The 18,036-nt window shown below is 42.0% G+C and overlaps 1 long non-coding RNA gene across 1 annotated transcript; it reads right to left on the bottom strand.

Annotated features, from left to right (window-relative positions):
* Nucleotides 1–1,792: 1,792 nt before the first annotated feature.
* Nucleotides 1,793–4,121, bottom strand: LOC145441546 (uncharacterized). Its single transcript, XR_013915850.1, has 4 exons — nt 3,549–4,121; nt 2,616–2,742; nt 2,108–2,197; nt 1,793–1,940 (listed from the first exon to the last, which is right to left on the bottom strand). It is a non-coding gene; the product is annotated as an uncharacterized LOC145441546 (long non-coding RNA).
* Between the last annotated feature and the right edge of the window lie 13,915 nt (nt 4,122–18,036).

The raw sequence follows: 18,036 nt of genomic DNA, 5'->3' as shown, positions 1-18,036 counted from the left end.
CTTCCCAAGATTACATAGAAATGACCCCGTAAGGGCACGAATGGCGTTGTTTTGTATTACCTGTATTGGATGCAAAGTAGTTTTGTTGCAGAAGCCCCAACTTAAAATTCCATATTGCAAGTGACTGTGAACCATTGCACAATGCCATGCCACAATGAAACGAGTTTGTATGCCATCGTGAATAATATGTTTGTATATGTTCAATGGTTATATGAAAGTCATTAAACCCTGACAATAAATCTGACGTATAATTTCGAAGTAAATTTGTATTACTGTTGGAGTCGGAGTTATGTGAGGAAAATAGTTGGAGTCGGTGCGGTTAAAGAATCTGGAGTTGGAGTCGGTATATTGATAAAGTCTGGAGTCGGAGTCAGAGTTGGTGATGAAATTTACCGACTCCACAGCCCTGGTCGTAGTGTGAGGTGGAATCCACATATAACTCATAAGCTTATATGCGGAGCAATTATTCTTTAAGACTATATGATATGGCCACTGAAGCAAATCACTGGGAACTTTTCAAATGAATCACAATCTATTTAGGTCGCGACGTATTCTTACTACTAATTGAGTCGTGGTATTCCATAAATGTATCGCATAAATTATGCTCAAGGGGTGTCTGTCTAATGGACAAGCGATTAGCTTCTTGCATTTAGGAATCAAGATATGAAAATTCTAATATATTAGGCATGAAATTAGCCACGGACCGACGGTAGAGATCCACTGATATAGAATGTGTCGAGTCATGCGCAATGACTCGAGTAAAAGCCACGTCAACCCGAAAATTGATTCGAGTCGAGTTGAGTCACTACAGCCCTTCTTCTTAGTGCTCTTTTATGAGAATTCCTTCTTGACGACAGTGACTTGATGATTACGCATGGTCAATTTGGTTCGTCCTGACCTACACAAAACACTCCCGTGGCAGCTGTAGGGGCAAGCAATGAGACCTAGTTTAAAGAGTCTGAGTCCAAGTCATTATGTGTACGGTTCAGTATCGAGTTCAAGTCAGGATCAACCTACTTATATGTAGCTCCTGGACGATATCAAAGACCTTGAATTCATAATAGTAATTTTTCTCATTCTAAACAAGTTTATTCATACATATAAAATACTGCTTCTGTGCCTATCGGCCCTGATATCCGAGACTTGAATATGTCATATCGAATGTGTCGAGCCATGCGCATTGACTCGAGAACAAGTCGAGTCATTTTCCATTTTTATGAAAAGGACTGGAGTTATGCCGACTCCACAAATATTGCGGCTCGAGTCATTGCCCTGACCTGGTATTAGTAATGATCATAAACATTTCACTTCCCCAAGCCGTTTGGCAAATTTCACAACTTTCTCATATCTCTTGATATTATTCGTCCATGTCTGCTTGGCGAAGTGTAGCTCGACTCGCATTTTCTTCTGGACTTCTAAATACACTGTTCCCACGGTGAGGTCACTGATGCGGATCGAATACGCAAATAGGAACCCTGCACTATGTGTGTGGTGGCGATAATATTTATTTAATATCACAATCGCTTCCTTAGCGACGAGTAAACAATTTTTTTACCATCATAGGAGATCCTATGAATATAACTTTACTTCATTACTGTTGGTTCGTTTTCCGCATATATTTTGCTGTGGAATTTCTTCTGTCGTTTCTGTGCGTAGTCATATGCCACCCAAGAGCCTGTTTACTAGTCATGACTACGTAACAGCGAAAAGATTCTAAATTTCAAGTTTGTCTCGCCGCAATAACCGATGTTTGCCCGAACGAGAACCATCCAAGCGCGTGAAGTAGAATGAGCATGACAAAATGAACATATATTTTTCGAGTAACATAACTTAAGTTTTTCGGAACTTCATCTTTACAAAAATCTCTCCGGCCCACCTCAATATGTTTCTGCGTCGCAGCAGTGGGCTATGGCCACTCATATATCAAAATGTATCACGACCTTGGAACAAAAAAACGTATTACGCATCAATTTCTAAACGTAAAACTGTAAGATCGGTAGGGTTGCATTTAATATAAAAATCAATTTAAAACAAACATATTTAAACATGGTCCTTGTTTAAAATTATTTTATTTTTGCTCGCTTGGATCCAAAAGCATTTATCTTACCATATTCCTTAGCAGCGTTGTGACATACACCAGACAAGAATGCAAAAAAATAGGATGACTCCTCCACCTACTGATACTCCAACAATCGCTCTGAAATAAAGCTGACATCAAAATTGATACGGACAAAACTTGTTATTCAGTTTCGCATCTCGTATTGTGACTAAATCTCTCTCACTCCGCCTTACACGTAGACGCACATTCCCACACACTAACAAGATAGTACTTTTTACTGGCTACGCTAGGAACTGTTGGGTTTCCTAAAAATACGATGCGTAGCAAATTTGGCTCAATGCCAACTCGTACATGCTAAATAATTGGAGTGGAAAATTTTGGTTTGAAATAAATAGTATATGCCGCGGTTCTATCATTTACCAATGCAGAAAAATTGTTTTAAATTTCAAATAGATGCCAATACTCCTCAATTCGAAGGAATTATCCAGATGAAGACGTATACAATTATACATATACTGAATAAAATTGGTATGGGAAATACTATAAGTATTCATACTCTGGACTGAATGATGCGTCGCCATCGAATGTGATACGTGGTGCAGGTGCTGAGTTTCTGTTTCCGTAAAACGTATGTTTCCTTTTGTTATATCGATGCGCATTTCCGATTTTTCTTCCAGAGACACCTCAATTGTAGATATAACAATATCGGGGTGGTGCGAATGTTTGTGCCTTATATGAGAGCACAGTTTAGTGTTCATGGGACGATTCTGAAGTACAACTACAGGCGCCCGAGGTTTTCATGAGCGACGCATCTATACGTTAAACTGAATGGGATAACGAAATGTTTGTGGAAATTCGCATTGAAAGAGCTTGGAACAACACTTGGTCACTTGAGAGAGCGTTGAACATTTGCAGCATTAATTCAACAATTACCAAAGGGTTACTTCGCTCTAATTATGATGGGTCTCAAATTGAAGACTAAATTAGGAATTAATTTTTGGCAACATCCATATTCACCAAAATCACACCCAGGGTTGTAATCAAGTCGCCAGGTTCCGAGTCACAAGTCAATCTCACTTTTATAGTTTTGACCGGAGTCAAGTCGAGTCATTTTCAATACACCACCGAGTCAAGTCCGAATACCATTCGACTTTACTGTTCGGCGAAATTACAATGAAATGTCTGTCATGGCCGTCCGAGTCTCGAGTCATATGCCTGAATTAGTCCGAGCCACTGGCAATGACTTTAGTACAAGTTGAGTCAATACACAGATTGACTTAAGTCGAATCCAGCAATTTTCAGTACTTCGGGAGTCGGGTATCCTGAAATCGCGACTCGAGTCATTACAACCTCGGTGACGCCATATTCGAACTGCAGTTAAAAGATTGATAAAATAACCCCAATAGCACTTTAACTCAATACTCTAACACAGTGTTTCTCTAGTTTACAAAGTTGGAATACGATTGCGAACTCACTGAAATGATCTTACCTGTCAAGTAGGTTCCAATGAGGATCAGAAGCAGTGCTATCGTAATGGTACATGATGGACGTCTTAGATTTTCCATTGCAAGATGTATATCTTCGCGTCTAACACAATTGACTAATGACACTACGCAATGCACATATGGGTAAAATCTTTGAAAAATACATTCAGTGACTGTGATTATGCTATTATGATAATTTCACTCTAAAAAGTCACGCCAGCGTATCTTAAAACTACTTTATATTTTTGAAAATCCCAATTGTAAGGAGTATACGTAATTTTGCGAGAAAAAAGGTCAAAGTTGAAGTGGGTCTAAACAAAAACATAACCATTTGAGAATAAGTAGTCTGATTAGGCAGAAACTATTTCAGTACTCCGTAAAAGTATAAATAACTAGTTAGTGACCAACAGGGTGGGCTTAGAACTATAACAGGATGAGATGTCGACATTTAATACCATCGTAGCAGCCCAATTACCATACCCTGTCGCGGTGGTTCCCAACCCTTTATTTCTTAATTCCCCCCTTCCGATTAATTACGAGTCTTCATTCCCCACAACCTAAAAGCCCCATATTCAACCCTCAAAAAATGCTCCCTCTAATAAAAATAGATGATATGTTTCATAGTTACCAATTGATATAGGTGCATCAGCTTGAGACGCCCAAGAATTGATAACGAAAACCGATGATTGTGACTGTTGCAGATCCGAGGTTGAGATAACTACGGCCGTATATTCATTTAACTTTCAGTTACTGCGTTTTAAAAAAAAACTTTAAGTTCACCAGCGTGACATGCCCGATTTTCCGGACAAGGGACACGGCATTTGCTTATTTGAGTGAACCCAATATCTCTGGTAGGCTACGTCTGACAGTAGACATGGACGATTGCCTTTTACTGTAACATTAAACTTCTTGATCCCGCAAATTTCGGCGAAATCGTTGTTGCGCGTCATGTTGTCCCTTCTAAACGTGTTTGTGACTCCGATTTTCCAGAATCCAAAATGATTTTTTTTGCAACAACACGCGATAAAATTAGCGACAAATGCGGTCCAGACTAGGGAACTGTTAACCGTAATTGCAGTGTCGTGCCTTTCGTACATTGTATATATACTACGTAATTATTTCGCAAGTGCGTCTGTTCCACACATGTTGGGAATCACTGTTCTATTGGCAACATCAATTGATTTCATCGTCACGTGTACTTATTTATTATCCATCGAAACAGTTCGAGCGCTTTTAAAACGCATATGTGTCTCCGCTTGCTTTCTTGTAAATATTTACGCTATATTCCAGAAAAGATTCGCGGTACACCCGAGTATCTATGGGTGTACACAGTTTTTAATCACTGAAATAAACAATGGATTTCGAGAACGACATAGCATCGACTTTGCCGAACGATGCTACAGTTGTTTGCCTGTCATAAGAACGTTACGTACTGATTTGCTGACTGCATCTCCCGACTGGGGTGCTGGTTTCATTTTCAAAAATTGCCATACAAATTTCAACGATTACTTCCCCTCGGAGTCAAAAGCGCACAAGTACGGCACACGCGCGTCAACGAATAATAGCTACCATATAATCGGGACGGGTAATAAAAGAAATAGCATTGCTCTATCACGTATACCGTACCCCAATTGTGAAACAGCATCTCGCCGGCTATCTGACAGTCGTCCAGCATGTCCGAATTTAAGTCGAAATACATGTAATCTCTTCTAAATGAATACTAGTCAGCCTTCAGGATTACCGGAACACGACCTAACATATCGATCTCGCCTTCCGCCACATGCCATCTCATTTTGTCGCTTGCCTTTTATTTGTTCTGCTTTACTTTTCATTCAGTGAACATGACTCTTCTCTACTCCTCTTAGGCCAAGGCGGGTGTCTGATCTCAAAGACTACTCCAAGTCGTTTCGGTACCTTCCTATCTTTTCATTGTATCGCAGTTTTTGTGGTGGTCCGAAATGACGAAAATATTATTAACCTGAAAATGATACAATATCATCCTATTTGTAGAAATTGACTAAATTTAAGTCACACCTGAACTACTGAAGTGCTGTCCAGTGTTTCCAGTTAGTCGGCGTATTGCTACCTCCGAGAATAACTTGGTCGCCCTGGTGATAAATTAAAGCGTCCGTGCACCATCGTAATGTCAACTTTCTGATCCGTTTCTCTGCTGTGATTGTAGCAATGGATCACATCAAACAATCATTTCCCAAACAAAAGCGTCGCTGGATTCATATTACGCCAGGCATTAATGTATCCGGCAGACATGGGGTGATTACTTCAGGAATGTAATCGATTGCGATTACGATTACTTCAGAATCACGCGATTACGATTACGATTACGATTACAGCAAAATCAGGAAGTAGTCGATTACGATTACGATTACATTGGAAAAGTAATCACGATTACTCACGATTACATTTGTTTTGCTTCTTAGAACTATAATCTTAAATGATATATTGGAAGACAATATAGGGATTGCGATGAAAAGGCTTAATGAGATATCAACTCTCTTCATACATCATGCGTCATTTGCTTATTACGTCATAATATACCAATTGCCCAACATTATAGGGGATGATTTATCGCACCCAACGATTTGCATTATTGCCAGGTCTTTACCTGTCGCACCCCAAATTCCTTAATAGGGTAGGGAGCGTGCTCGAAGGGAACTCAAAAGTATTTCTTAAACCAACATAAATTATAGAGTATTTTCGAGAATTCAATTATTTCTTGAAAATGTTCTTCGAGCTTCGCGATTCAAATGTCTCTAGTACAGGGGTCACCAACGCGGACCAAATGAGTCGCCCGCGGTCGCTGTAGCAAATATCCAAATGAGAGATTTGAAAGTAGAAGCTGGTTTCATATGAGCCGCAGTTGAACATGGGTCGGCCGACCGCAAGGAACATACGAACGCTATCGCTCGGGGCATTGCTCGTCTTCGTCCACGCGGCGGCTCAACGGAAATCTATAGCTAATATCCCCGAGTCTCGACGCGGAGATCGGCGCTTCAGCGCGTACTGCAGCAACGCAACTGAGCCTGGAGGAGCTGGTGTGAGCCCCGGCGAGTGAGCGTTTTTTGTTCTTGGTAAGGGGGCGGAAACCCGACCCAGTGGTCTGATTGTCTTACTCTAAGTGATGAAATCCAACTGAGCATGGATAAACGACGGGAGTAAGTGGTAACCCGTCGGTCGTCGCAATAATCAGTACACACTACACAAGAAGTAGCTTTTTGTTTCAAAACGGTTGGTGACCCGTGCTCCAGTAGATAGCTGGATTTGAAATGCATACCTCTTCCCCTCAAGAAAAAACATGCGTAGGCTATTTTATGGGAACAGGCATTTCGGAGGCGGTCATTACCGCGCCACGATCCCACAACACACCAAAAGAGATATGCAGTTTCGGCCAACACGCAACTCCACGGGATGTGATACCAAAGAAATACCTTGGCCGAAACTTAGGGTATTCGTCCATTGTCAATAGACGCGCTGGGTGGGCGTGACTAATAACTACTGTCCTTCCAATCTTGGCCCACAATGCAAATGCCACCCGGCGCATCCACAAAAGAATAAAGCCATGACAATTTGTGTGTGCGTCTCACGAAAGATTTTCTTTCAGTCTGCTACGTTTGGGCGAGTACAATATCTTTTGATTATACAACTGACTGGAGGTCGCGAATTAACAACATACAATGGAGTAATTATAACAACATACCAGATGATATAATTATGAATTACGTGCCGCAGCTCTACAGGTAAATCTGACACTCGGGGTAGAGAGAGGTTATAAATGAATAGTAATATAATGCAATTACCATTATTATGGACGAAATTCAGTTTTGAAAATTGACCAACGGTTGGACTGGGGGACGAATTGCTGTTTTGGTTCTGATTTTAGCTACAGCCACGCTAACATGTCTGGGTATATAAGCGGATGGTTATGGCGACAGGTCCAAATGCTGAGTAACGAACTGTGAAATAACGATTGACGCCCGTTCCAAGTAGTTATATGAGAATAAGATATAGTGAACATAAAAATTCTGCATTCAACTTAATACATAGGCTATACTGCGAGCTGCTGTTACGAGAAACGGCTAAGCACGGCTCGGTTATGATATATATCAGCAGCTGTTTATTTCTAATGCTTCGTTGTGGAAACTGCAATGTTTTATTCGACGAGTACAAAATTCCGAATCTTCGTCAGGTGCACGTTCGTACGTAGGCCTCCTGCTCGCCAAGCAGCAACGGTAAACTGCGTTTAGCTAAGCACAACCAGACATCAATAGCCTACATAAGTTACTATTTGAAACTATAGGCAGAGTGGTGATCAATATCCGGCTGCGAGGTAGGGGCTACTGTAGTGTATTGATAACCTGATATACACCACGGGGGTGTTCTTACAATCACACTGCAATGTTCATCGCATGTCTGTTTACTAGGTGTGGATACTTCTATGCAATGACGAGCGGAGCTAATACTTCTGACGTAATAATGAGTAGTGGCGTTTGAAAACATACGTTTGTGCTGTCGCTAACGTGGTATATTATCTCATTCTTGTTCACGAATATTCAGTTTATGTCATAGTCCTTGTACAAACAAAAAGTAATCGTTCTTTCACAAAAAAATCGATTAGATGTGGGAAGTAGTCGATTACGATTACGATTACTTCGGATTTTTTTCGAATGTAATCGATTGCGATTACGATTACTTCAAAATGCTGCAATCGTCGTAATCGATTACGATTACTAATCGCGATTACCCCATGTCTGGTATCCGGATGTGTTGACTATGCATTCAAACGGAAGGCCACATACAACATTTTTACTAGGACATCGTATGCTTATTTCCCGAACGAGGGAACCATGGTATAATGATACGTATCGTATTTATTAAGAAATACCAAATATTTAAGACAACTTAGGATTGCAACACTTTATTATGAGACCCTATAACAGGCACGGCCAACCCGTGGCCCGCGGGTCAAAACCCGCGAGAAGGTCCTCGAGGCAATTATCGAAATTAATTACAACATCAGGTAAAATTGCAAGGCCAACCAAAATGATTAGCCTGTCCGTGAAATTTGATGATGACTAAAAGATCAGTTCCTACGGGTTGGCGTAGTTAGGGAACAGCCACATTTATCGCAGATCTTCGTATATATGACCATAAAGTAGAATATTTCGCAGCAGATTTATTTGACATGAAATTTTTCTTAGCACTTCGCATGATTTATTGTTACTTCATTTTCTGGCATTTAGTATTGCATCCCTCCCTGAAAATTATAAATACGTGTAATTTACAGAATTCAGTCGAACTATATATTCGCAATTCGGAGATAGCGTGTGGTACGACATGTGACTTCGCTTGTGTGCTCACAGCAAGATCGTCGGCGATGAAACTTTGCACCACATGATAGAGGCATGTTCACCGAAACCTTCGATATCGCTATTGTTATGTTCTAGATCTTGTTTGAACAATAACTCAATGCGACGAGGTTGCAATAAGAAATCAGTATATTGTACAGCAGAATAACTTTAAGACAGGCGACACGATCCAGAGTTCAGTTAAATGAAAGACCACGAGAGAACAGAACACAGGGTATAAATACAAAGCACGACACACGAGGAAATAATGATTGGCGGTAATTACTAATCCTAGACAAACGATGCCAACGTAAAATGCACGAACATAACAGTCCTCCCCTGTAAGTTAGGAGTACAAGGTAATATACGTTGGCCGATAGAAATCAGTTTGGGTCCTAATTCTAAGCGGATAACGTCTGCCCGACGTTCGAGCAGGACTAGTTGCTGGACGTTGTGCCCTATTCCTGACCAATGGTTGCTCAGCTTGGGGCTGTTGAGGCTGAGCAACTTCCTGTGTGGCTGTATCATGACCAGTGGAAATCAAGCGTGGTTGGAGTTGGTTTTTGTGCCTCCTCCAACACCCATGATCTGTTTTTATAATGTACACAACACGCCCCAGTATTTCCGTCACCACGCCAGCAACCCACTTTGGTCCGCTTCGGTAACTGCGAGCGTAAACCGAGGAACCAATCTCAAAATGAGTGACTGATTGTCCAGGCGTAACGGGTTTTGATTTGTCGAAGGGCGAGCACAGACTTAACAAATTGCGCGGCTGTCGACCATGTAAAATCTCGGCAGGCGTTTTCCAGTCTATGCCCGGGTGCGGTGCACATCGGTACGTAGCGAGAAGTGTTTGGAGCGCGAAGTTGAGATCTTTTCCCCCGTCGCAATTTTTTATCAATCCAGCTTTTAGAGTCTGGACGAAACGCTCCGCTTCCCCGTTAGAGGCAGGGTGAAAAGACGGTGATACGATATGGCTGATTGCCAAATTAGAACAAAACGTATCGAATTCATTCGATGTGAATTGCGGCCCGCCATCCGTGACAATTGTTATGGGCAAGCCTTCGATAGAGAAGACTTCCCTCAAAGCGTTGACCACACACAAGGTTGTGGTAGAACCGACATTCATTACTTTAACGAAAGGATATTTCGAATGCGCATCGACGATGACAAGAAACATTTTGTTGTTTATTGGACCTGCGAAATCCAAGTGAATTCGATCAAAGCTTTCGGAAGTTTTGGGCCATTCGCGATACTGACGATCAGGCGCTTTCATTACCTTACGGCAAGCGTCGCAACTCTTAACGAGATTTTCAATGTCGCGATTAATGGAAGGCCATGCGATGTAACGTCGAGCCATCTGCTTCATTTTCGCGATACCCCAATGTCCTTCGTGCAACAATGATAAGACTCGCGAGCGAAGTGACTGCGGAATTACTACGCGCTGAAAACCATCAATATTGAGCATGACTATATCTTCGTGCAGAGAAAGCGAATGTTTGCGAGTCGAAAACCAAGAAAAATCATCAATGTGCATCTTTGGATTCCAATTACCATGAGTGACAGATAATTTTACTAATTTCATGGTTTTGTCCTTCAGCGTCGCGTCGCGAATTTCATTGCGAGTTAACGGTAAGCCATCGAATGCCATATTAATAGCGTGAACGATCTCCGCGTTTTCACGAGTTTCCAGTTCGTCAAACTCGGGGTCTGGACCCTTTGGTAGGCGAGATAAACCGTCGGCGTTTCCGTGCTGATTAGTCGGTTTATAGCGAATATCGTATTGGTAAGCCATGAGCGTTAGTGCCCATCGCTGTAAGCGTTGCGCTGTAATCACGGGGATTTTCTTGTCCGGCGAGAAAATAGCTAAAAGCGGTTTGTGGTCCGTCACGAGCGTAAATTTTCTACCATACAAGAATTGACGAAATTTAGTGACTCCGTAAATGATTGACAGAGCTTCCTTCTCGATTTGAGAGTAGGATTTTTGCGAATCGGAAAGTGTTTTCGATGCGTGCGCGATGGGTCTCTCTTCGCCATTGTGCTCGATTGAGAGGACAGCGCCGATTCCGAATTGAGAAGCATCAGTTGACAAAATGAGCTGCTTGTTTACATCATAATGAGCTAACTGCGTAGCGTCGATTACGTCGTTTTTGAGAATGCGAAAAGCTGCGTCACAGTCCGTATTCCAAATGAATTTCGCGTCTTTTTGAAGAAGACGGTACAAGGCAGCGGCTTTATTCGTGAAATTAGGAATAAACGCGCGATAATAATTGACTTTGCCCAGGAATGCCTGTAGCTGGCGAACATCCTGAGGTTTAGGCAACTGTTTGATTGCTTCAACGGATTTGTGAGACGGGCGTTTGCCGTCCTTGTCAATTATATGACCAAGGTACTCGATACTACTTTTGAAAAACTCACATTTAGCGAAGTTGACGGTGAAACCGTATTCGGTGAGGCGCTCAAAGAGTAGCGATAAGTTGCGAAAATGATCGCGTTCATCAATGCCAGTAACGATTATGTCATCGATAAAACTAGCAACACCGGGTAAGCCGGCGATCATGGCATCAATACAACGTTGAAAATTTGCGGGACTAGATGCGACTCCGAAACACATGCGGCGATAACGGAATAGACCGAATTGCGTGTTGATGACACACAAATTCTTCGCATCATCATCTAATTCTAGCTGAAAATAAGCATCGGCAAGATCAATTTTCGTGAATATACAACCACCCTGTAACTTGAGAAGGATTTCATCCAAGGAGGGCAGGGGATGTTGATCTATCTGAATTTGTTGATTCAATGCTTTGAAGTCACCACAAATGCGTACTGATCCATTTGATTTAGTGACGGCAACAATTGGTGCTGCCCAATCACTGTAATTGATTGGTTCGAGGATACCTTGATTGACTAATCTATCCAATTCGGTTTGAACAGCGATTTGCCTTGCGAAAGGCAAAGGACGTGGCTTGTTAAATACGGGCTTGGCATTAGGTTTCAAGTGAATTGTCACCTTTGTCTTGGTGCATCGTCCTAATAAGACCAATTTGTCGTTCGAATCAGAAATGTCAATAGTATTACATGATTGTGATTCGACCATCTGCGAGGAAATTGCATCCAAAGCAGAAGTTCCCTTAGCGGTCATGGAGAAAGCATCGCTCCAATCGAGACCAAAAATGTTTTGCCCACGGTGTTCGTCGAGAACCACCAATTTTAAGCCTACTCGAACTTCCGAACCCACCTGCACGGTTACAGTGCAAATACCTTTCACTTTCAGTGGCTTGTCGCCGTATGCTACGAAAGAGCAATGGTATGCTGAGAGTTTCGGAGAGCCCAAAGTTTTGTACCCAGTCAATCCCACCATGGCGGAGGGTGCACCAGTGTCCCACTGTGTCGCCAACGGAATGCCGTCGATGCTGGAGTTGATCCAGAGCTGGTTTCCCACGCGTCGATATAGTTGATCGATGTCGAAGGAGAGGAGTGGCACTGAGCAGAAATTGACGGATGTGACCTGTTGCGTGATACTAGGTTTGGTAGACATGCACACAGGTTTGATATGACCTTTACGACCACATTTCTGACATACTGAATGTCGATATTGACAGTCTTTTCTCTGGTGATCGATGAAACAGCGGCTGCAGGATTTCAGTTTTTCCGGGAAGTTGCCTTGGTTGGATTTGGAAGGTTTTTTCCCCTTTTGATAACTTCTCGTCATCTTGTTGACGATAGAAGTGTCTTTACTGCTTCTCTCGCCCTGGATAACCCTATCGGTTTCCAGCGTTCTCACGTGGGTTGCGGCTACTTTGAGAACGTCGTCAAGGGATGGATTGGTTTGTGTTAGACAATGCCGTCTCACATCCGCGTGCGGCGTTTCTTTAATGATGAGATCGCGCATTAGCTCATCAACGTAGCTCTGATCACAGCCATCTCTTGAGCATATGAAATTGCAATCCTTGGAGATTCCGCGTAGAGTAGCGATCCAATCGGCGTATGATTGTCCCGGCTGCATTTTGCAATTGTAAAATTCGTACCTGGCTGCTTGCACATGAATTGAATCCTTGAAGTGTGTAGACAACTTCTCAGTCAGCGCGTCGAAAGTTTGCGCACTGACATCAGCAGCACCAAACAAATTACGTAGAAGCGAGTACGTTTCAGGTCCAACCCATGAGAGTAGACACGCTCTTTTTTTCTCCATGTTGGAAATGCCGTAAATTGCAAGGTGATGGTTGAATCGTTGCAGATATTGGTCCCACTTCTCGTTTGATTTTACAAACGAATCAAACTTGGGAGCGGTAGCTTCAGATGTTGAAGCACCGGGACCCGACCTCTGTGATAACTGCGCCATCTCTGTCATGACTTTTGCCATTGCTTCGTCATGCTTTGCTTGTTGTTGCACCAGCATCTCTTGCTGCTTCGCTTGTTGCTTCAAATCTTCTTTGTGCTGAGCATCATGCTGCTCCAGCTGTGCCTGTTGTTTTGCCATGGTTTCTTCATGCTGCCTTTGTTGCTTCGCCATCATTTCCTGCTGCTTCTCTAGAAGCTTCAATATACTTGCTTCCATGATCTCTCTTCGTCACAGAAATAACTTTGAATCCGACTTCTGACACCAATTGTTATGTTCTAGATCTTGTTTGAACAATAACTCAATGCGACGAGGTTGCAATAAGAAATCAGTATATTGTACAGCAGAATAACTTTAAGACAGGCGACACGATCCAGAGTTCAGTTAAATGAAAGACCACGAGAGAACAGAACACAGGGTATAAATACAAAGCACGACACACGAGGAAATAATGATTGGCGGTAATTACTAATCCTAGACAAACGATGCCAACGTAAAATGCACGAACATAACAGCTATGTTTAAGCGCCGAATAATCCTGTCCTTGCCAAATGTGCCCAGTGGTATATAGAGGCGACCCCCAATATATGCAAGTAGGCCTAACATATTTGTTGATCTAATTCATTCATCACCTTACAAATAAAATATTGCGCATCGCGCGATGACGACGTGAATGCGCAGTTGCACAAAAAGTTTTCATGACATAACAGTATCAATTCTAAAGCGTAAGTCTTGTTTGCAACGTTACCTAATTCGGTTCGCTCCCATCGGACGACTCAAAAAGGTCAACAACATTCAAGTGGCCCGCACAATGGTTCTTAAATCTCATGTGGCCCTTTGGCCGAAAAGGTTGGCCACCCCGCCCTATAACATGCACGGGTGGGCAGACCTGCGCTTCATGCAGAGTGGCGAGATAGCGCAGTGATATAACCCGCGGCTGCAACACCAATGGGTGCGGGTTCGAGTCCGACCGAGGTCGACTTCGGAATTCCGATATTTAAGTGTTGGAGGTTTACCTAGGCTCCTCCTCGCCACCTCATCCGCGTCAGCGGTGTCTTATAAAAGCCTAGAGGTGGGCCGTGCTATAAGTCGGCAGTTACGGAAAATAAGAAGAATATCGGCCTGGTGTGAATGACCATAGTAGTCGACAAACACCATGAATACCCCCAAAACAAACAAACAAAACCTGCTTCATGCGCGATCCGCATATAAAAAATCTTAGCTGCCACATCACAACAATTCAAAAATACGAATTTATGACTTCACAAGGAATGTAGGCTATCGAATGAAGTTTATTATCTTGTGGTGATACGATGCGTCTCCACCTGGGCCGTAAGGTGTTTGAAATCAGGCTGCTAAGACGTCTAAGCAGTGCGAAGCAGTTCCTTCAAGTGCCGATGAGAATTAAAGGAAGATTTCAGCTCGGTAATCTCGACGTAATTTTATTGGCCAAACGCTACAGTTATTCCTAGCCTTTACGATACAAATTGAAGAGCCGTATTCAACTATTCAGTATTCCCCATTGCTTGCCCGAAATTCATCGTGAACTGCGCTGGCGTAGTTAATTATCAAGGTCATCGTTGAACACAATGATTTATCATTTTTTGATGACCAGGCATCCATCGTTGTGACTGAAACGTTTATGTGAAGTCGATTCGAGTATCAAATTTGATAAAATGAGTATAAATCCAAAGTTACCGTCGTACTGATTTCTAAAATATGAATTTTCTCTGCTCGTGGTTCTGGAACCCTTAAAATCAGCGTCGAATGTGGCATTGTAACGGATATTTGTATTGTGACGCAACCATATGCCGTCTGAGCAGCTCAGGATCAAGTGCACACGAGAGTGAGAGTGTGAATGCTCAATCGGCTGCGCAATAATGGCCAATACGCTTGCGGTTTACGCTGCTTCTCACCTGCTCCAAAAAGGCATAATTGCGTCACATTACCAAACTTCGTTACAATGCAACATTCTAGGCTGGTTTTGGGGGGTTCCAGGACCACGAGCAGGATACAATTTATATTTTCGCAATCAGTACCACGGTATAGCTTTCGATTAATACCAATTTTGTCAAATTTAATGCTCGGCTAGCCGGCAAAAATTACCGTCAAATTGCCTTGGACCAAATGGGAAGTGTGACGTATACCCGATTTCACAGGGCCGTGAGATTTGCTTATGTCCACACCATATAGCACACTTTGATCACACCGTGTCTTGACTGATCAGCGAGAAGCAGACATGGCAGCGACTGTAAACGACGATGCCGTTCTCAAATCCACACTGGCGTGAAATGGATTTAAAGTGACATTGCTGTCGTTAAAATACATTTATTAAATACGATTTTTGCAATGTACATGTGGATAAATTTTCGAATAATGTATCGATTCAGCAATCCGGCCCGCCAAGTCATTAATTTTCGCATATCTTACCCCTATTTCACAGGCCCCTACCTTCCCTAGTTAAGAACTACTGGTATGCACGCATTTTAGATATAGCGGAGTTTCAGCAAAACCAATCACATTTAAGCATAAATATATACAATTTATCCCGCCGCAAGAATATTGCGGGTTATACACATAATGAAGAATAATTGTTATTTGCGACAATGCCATGGATTTGCCGAGGCAGCCTTGTGGTAGCGGTTTTGATTCCGACCAATTTCGACTCCAGAATGCCTCCTTGTCATCTAATCCGCGCACATTGTGTAGGCCGTGCTACAGGTTGGCAGCTTCAGAGAATCAAAATTAGGAATATCTGTCTTGCTTAAATGATCATTGCAGTCGTAAAATACCGTGAATACCACGAAATATGTTTGACACATGTTTAGAAGCTTTGATACGATCGAATGAGATTTCAAGGATTTAACGGTGAGAGAAACTATAATTCCTGTAATCTCACCACCCGACTCAAATGATAATGCCAAGTCTTATAATAGGCGACTGATGTAATGTTTGACAACAATTCATAACAACCAGAAGCAAATAATTTTGTTTGCATGTTTGGTGAATCAGAAGCCATCGACGAGAGAGACCCCGGTTGAATATGGGCAATACTTTTCGAATTTCCAGAATTTTATCAGGGCTCCTCCCCTATGTCGGATTACGACGTATTTATAAAAGAAGAGCCCAGGAGAAAACGAATGCCAATCTAATGAAAAGTGCCTAAAAATGCATATTATCAAGATCGAATATATATTGCTACACTTAGCATTAGGCCAATATGGCGAAGTGGATGCAAAATTGAGAGATGGAAATAGGTCGTTTTAACATATTCCTATATGTTCATTACATCGCATCGTGTCTTGTGTAACGCATTGTACTTTGTGTGTTTTGGGAGGATAAAAATAATAGAAGTGCCGAATATTATTGTGTAGGGGAGACCGGGGACAAATGTAACTAGGGGCAAATGTAACAATCGACCTTACCGCGAGTAGGTGGATAAATCGCCTTGATATTTTGCTTGCGCATGTGGTAGTTATCTCTCCTAACATATCTGAAGTTACGTTCAGATACGACGCGACACTCCGAAATAATTTGAAAAAAACGAAATTTTGGACACCTGAGTAAATATTTTCTGATCTGGAATAATTTGTTCAGACGAATAATAACTCAAGTGGTTACAACGTAATATATGTAGCTGGAACAATGTTACCACAGTCTACCTTGATGATGGAAAAACTAGGACTTGCATCGCCGGAAAGGTACCATACTGAGACACTAATCATGATCGAGCGTGTCAGGGGCAAACGTAACACTCTGTTACTTTTGCCCCGTTACAACATGTTGTCAATGCTGAATATTTTTGTTCATATGTTGGTATAACCATTTATCTACTGCAGATGAATCTTGAAACAGCCAGAAGTTCAATACCAGAACAGATAACACCTTGCCATACCAATTGTAACATGATCATCTGTTGGAATGGCCATATAGCAGTGGTGACGTGAATCTTACGATTCGGTTATTTCTGTGATTCTACCACCCTTTCTCATGTTGATCGACTTTTGGTGTGTCGACCTTCAATGGTCACTTAAGAACTGAATCCTCATCCTCTACCTTTGGGCATGGCCCAATTACATTTTGTCATTTGTTGTGAACAATTACTATTAATTTCGTACAGAACAGAAGAATGCCATTAGCTTTGACTCCACAAAATGTTGTGTCCTCGTTTTGCTACACTATCATCGGCGCATTCAACCAAAATATTTTAGCCAGGTCAGTTTCGCACCTTTGCACGTGACCCAATGCCCAACCCACTGTGCACGCTGAGCAACAGCACCTTGGTAGAAGATGCCTAAAATGTGTAGGGAGATGATGGAATGAATGTGGTTCTTGTACACTTTGAGCTCATGAAGAAGGCACGAAGGGTGATATTGTATTTAAATGCCAAAATGCTATGGGATGTAGCCTGGAAGCGTTCAAACTTCTATTTCTTTAGTTTGATGCAATAATACAAGTTGTGGTCCCGTTTTCGTTGTTCATTTTGTTTGTTTTCACTTATAAATAACACTGTTATAATTGCCCCGCATGAGTGGTACTATTGCCCCTGGGTACAGGGCGATTGTAACATTTGAGCGGCAATTTTCGCGACCCAAAATTTCCATGATTGAGTGTTGATTGAGTTTCATTTTAGTTTCTATATAAACTATCGAGTTGTAGGCTTCTTTATATAAAACTTTGAAACTGAAATTTCCATGAGAACAATACGTAATGTTGGAAAATCCAAAAAGTGTTACAATTGTCCCCGGTTTCCCCTACTCTTAAGAGTAAATTCTCTGGCCGATTTAA

Source organism: Botryllus schlosseri, chromosome 6 (genome assembly GCF_051294905.1).
Source record: "Botryllus schlosseri isolate E-star chromosome 6, Bs_hap1, whole genome shotgun sequence".
NCBI lineage: Eukaryota > Metazoa > Chordata > Ascidiacea > Stolidobranchia > Styelidae > Botryllus > Botryllus schlosseri.
The sequence above is the reverse complement of the archived record's forward strand: the minus strand, read 5'-3'. Positions and strand labels throughout refer to the sequence as shown.